This window comes from Rhinolophus ferrumequinum, chromosome 23 (assembly GCF_004115265.2).
Source record: "Rhinolophus ferrumequinum isolate MPI-CBG mRhiFer1 chromosome 23, mRhiFer1_v1.p, whole genome shotgun sequence".
NCBI classification, from domain to species: Eukaryota; Metazoa; Chordata; class Mammalia; order Chiroptera; family Rhinolophidae; genus Rhinolophus; species Rhinolophus ferrumequinum.
The window spans coordinates 26895946-26900795 of NC_046306.1; positions in this window are offsets into that span (position 1 = coordinate 26895946).

Below are 4850 nucleotides of genomic sequence, written 5' to 3' on the forward strand. Positions count from 1 at the left end.
TGCTCCCGGTAGCTGCCACCCTGATCCCCAGGTCCAGAGCTCCAGACTTCACTGCCTCACCTTTTATTGTCTGAGTTCTCAAGGCCCAGCCACTCATGGAGGGTTCTGTTTTTCTGTGTTCCTGCTCATTGCATATGGACATCTGGGCTGTCAACCTTTGGCAATGCTACTCTCCTTGAACCTCAGTTATTTTTTTCTGGAGCCAACTTGGGATATGTAATTGACTTTGGACAGATAGGGGTGGGACAGGGCAAGAGGGAAGCAGGGACTCGATGGGGCTTTCAGAGGCTGGGAGTTGGGTTGGGGCAGGTTGAGAAGCAATTCCCAGAATCAAGTAACCAGTGGAGGGGCAGTGATGTCATAAGGGTCCCACTGTGACACCCACCCGCACACCAGGAGGAAATCTAGGATTGTCCAGGAGGGCTCAGAAGGGTATAAGAGGGCAGCTGCCCAGCAATCAAACTAGAAATCCGTAATGGAAAGATCACAAGGAAATCCCCAAAACACTTGGAAATTAACCCCCACATTATAAAGAATCCTTGGATCAAAGAGGGAGTCTCAGGGAAATTTTTAAAAAATAGTGTGAAATGAATAAAAATGAAAACACAACATATCAAAATTTGTGGGGTACAGTTAAAGCAGTGCTAAGAGGGAAATTTATAGCACTAAAATGCATATGTTAGAAAGGAGGAAATGTCTCAAATCAATAACCTAATCTCTTCCTCAAGAACCTAGGAAAACAAAAGCAAAATAAACCCAAGCTAGCACAAAAAGGAAATAATGAAAAGCAGAAATCAATAAAATTGAAAACAAAAACAATAGAGAAAATCAAAGGAGCAAAAAGTTTGTTTGTTGACAAGATCAGTAAAATTGACAGACCTCTAGCGAGACTGATAAAGGAAAAAAGACTACCAGTATCTCTTAGATAATAGACCTTAGAGATTATAATAAACAAATTACTAATATCAGGAGTGAAACAGAGGCTATCACTACAGACCCTGCAGTCACCAAAAAGATGACGAAATACTATGAACAACTCTACACATAAATTTGACGACTTAGGTGAAATAGACCAATTCCTTGAAAAGCACAAACTACCACAACTCAATAATTGAAATGGATCATGAATTTTAATGTAAAATGCAAAACTATAAAACTTTTAGAAAAAACACAAGAGAAAATGTTCACAATCTAGGGCTAGAAAAGAGCTGTTAAGCTTTATACCAAACTCCTGATAAAGAAAGAAATGATACTTCATCAGAATTAAAACTTTTTCCTGTGCAAGAGATCCTTTTAAGAAGATGAGTGTCTCAAGACCGGGAGAAAATATTTGCAAACTACATATCTGACAAATAACTTGTATCTAAAATATATGCTAAAAACCTGCTAAAAACCAATTTGGGAAAAACTTACCTCATTCAAAAATAAGTAAGAAAGAGCTGGAGAGAAGTATAAACAAACTACACAAAGATGAGTCGGAAAGAAAAGGCAAAACAAGATTTACTAAGAACACTCACTAGAAAACCATTGCTTTGGAACAAAGACAGCTATGACCCAAATTGTTGTAATAGAACACTTAAAACTCAATAGTTTGAAAAAATCAAACCAATTAGAAAATAGGCTGAAGAGACATTCACTGAAGAGGATATACAGATGGCAAATTAGCACATGAGAAGCTGTTCAACACTATGAGCCATTAAGGAAATATAAATTAAGACCATAATGAGATATCACTATATACCTATCAGAATGGTTAAAATAAAAAATAGTGACAACACCAAGCACTGGTAAGGGTGCAGAGCAGTTGGGTTTCTCAGACATTGTGGATAGGAATATAAAATGATACAGCCACTCTGGATAACAGTTTGACAGTTTCTTTGAAAAACTAAGCATGCAACTTACCATATGATCCAGTAATTACAGTCCTGAGTATTTATCCAAAAGGAAGGAGAACTTATGTTCACACAACAACTTGTATACAAATGCTGAGAGCAGCCTTTATTCATAATAGCCCCAAACAGCTCAGATGCCCTTCACTGGGTGAACATCCAGAGGAGTTGGAGGGCAGATGCCGCAGACGTCCGGACTTGGACTGTTTGTGGCTTTCCAGAGAATGGGCACATGACTGGGGCAGAGTTAGGGTGCGTGTGAACCGACTGGGAGAGAACAAAGATGACACACTAGGAGAACTGAATAGTTCAGCCTAGAGTTGGTAAATATGAAACTGCATCTCGAAGGCCTTGGGGCATCCATATATGCTTCAATCAAAAGCATTTAGGCAACATAGACTCAACAGGGCAGGCTTCTTTGATGGCAGGGATGTGCCTTGTCATCTTTTCTCCTCCATTTAGAACAACCTGTGAATAACTTCATGGGCAAAGTGACCCATTTTGCGCAACACAATTTTTTTTACGTGGGTGTCTATGTAATATATATATATGTCTATGTTATATATATATATAATGATAATATATAATGATATATACATATCATTGATAATGATAATATATAATGATACATGCATATACATATATAATGACGTATACATATATACATACATACATATATATATACATATATATATATATATGTGTGTGTATATATATATATATATATATATAATAGGCATTACATAATCCTGCTCAGAAAGGCTAGAACTCACTAGGTCAGCTAAGGGCTCCAAAATACCTCAGAGACATGTTTCCCAAGGTACCACAAGATGGCAGCACATGCACACAGCGTTTAAAGCTTCTTCACCAGGAGAGAACGTTGTAGTTAAACTGTCTTCCAGTAATGCCTCTACCATCCTGGAAAATCCTACACTTAAAGGTTCATGATGAAGCATGCTTTTATGATAATGTGTTCCAAACACATGAAGAATTTATTGAGGTAGATACATAAATTCAGAGAATGACAACAGATCATGTATTTGGAATTCTTCCCCTTTTGGTAAAAAAACATATATATCTTGCACCTGAAGCAGAAATCAACGATACTTGATAAAAGGATTTGTTCAGCACAGTTTTTCCTCTTTGGGTTCATGGCTTGAGACTGGCTGTGCTGGATGCTGTCTCTGCATCTCATAATTGCTGCGGTTCATTTATTGAGATTTAGCCCGATGCTGGGCACATTGGTAATGCCTTACAGATACTATGCATTAAGTTTTACTGCAGCCGCTGGAGTAGCAATTATTATTCTTATTTCAAAGGCAGAGAAAGATTTAGAGTCATTAGGAACCTTGGTAATGGCGCAAAACTAGTAAACTCTGAGGTGCACGCTTAACCTGGCCTGCCTGCCTACCAACACTCCCCCAGTACACAGGGGCTCCTCTAGGTGGCGCTCTTATGTAAGCTTTTACTGTTTTTGTGCTCGCGGAAGTCAAAGACCAATGATACCCTGAGGGGTCAATACTCTGAGGAGTATTCTCTTCCATCGAGAATATTTTGTAACTAATATGATTATTGGTATGCTCCATTTAACACCAGTTGAGGATAGGCCTCATCTTGGAATAGTGAGAATAGTAACTAGCAACTTTTTATTATCAAGAAAAAGGTTCATAAGATTATTTCCATGGGCACTTGATGTTTCTTTCTTTCTTTCTTTTTTTATTTCAATAACTGTAGGGCTAAAATTATACTGGTACCCAGAATGCCATGGGTTAGCAAATGACTCGTGGAAGTGGCAGATCGCAGGTAAGCATATAGAGCTGATTTTGTTGGCCCACTTCCCGCCGCATGGCTAGTTTGGTGTTGAACAGGGCGCAGGTAAGATGGCTGAGCACGGAGGGTTACATCTTTTTTTTTTTTTTTTAATTTTGGAAAGTTGGTTTTTCCTAATTCTTATTTATGACCATGTGGGGGAGAGGATCAAGATGCTTGATACTACATAGTACCTAAATAATAGAATGGTGAATAGATGAGAAGACAGTCAGGCAGGCAGGTGTCGGCTGTTTGATGCACATACACGTCGTCTACATCAAGGATACCCATGGGGATTCCTGCCTTCCCAGTGTCACTGCAGGCTTAGCAGTTCAGACTCACTCACCTGACTCAGGCACTGAGTTGGTGGAGAACGAGAAACAAGATTCAATTTAGGATAAGGTACATAGGAAATCAGAAGCCCTGTATTATTATTATTATTATTATTATTATTATTATTATTATTGAAAACACCAAATCCATCTAATTCACAACATTGTCGTTATAGTTAACAATACTATTATTACATACTTGAAAGTTGCTAAGAGGCTAGATCTTAAATATTCTCACCACAATAAAGAAATATAATTATGTGACGTGGTGGAGGTGTGTTAATTAATACTATGGTGATAATCATATTGCAATATGTAAGTATATCAAATCAAAAAGTACAACTTAAACTTAACACAATGTTATATCTCAATTATATCTCAATTTAAAAAAGAGAAAAGAAAAAAATGCCAAATCCTACCACAGCATATTTGGCATTTGGATTTTCACTAAAAACAGCATTTCTAATTTTTAATGTGCACACTTTGATACATGTTGTTTACATAAGTTATATAAAGTTATATAAAGCCTTCAAATTAACCCTGTAGGTAGGGCTTTATCTCTCACAAACCAGGAAAATGAGGTATCATGTAACTTTCCTAAGTGATATATATAGGGAAAAAATGAATTTAGCTACGTGGAGGTCTTTTGTACCTGTATAAGGACAGTAAACTATCATGTCGGAGAATGAGGGGTTGAATGAATAGGAAACTGTCAGATTTCAGGCATCCTGCAGACCACCTGAGGTTTGTTAGTGACCATGAATGTAGTAGGGTCAGTGAGAAGTGCTGCTTGCTCTCTTCCAGCCACAGTCAATTGGGT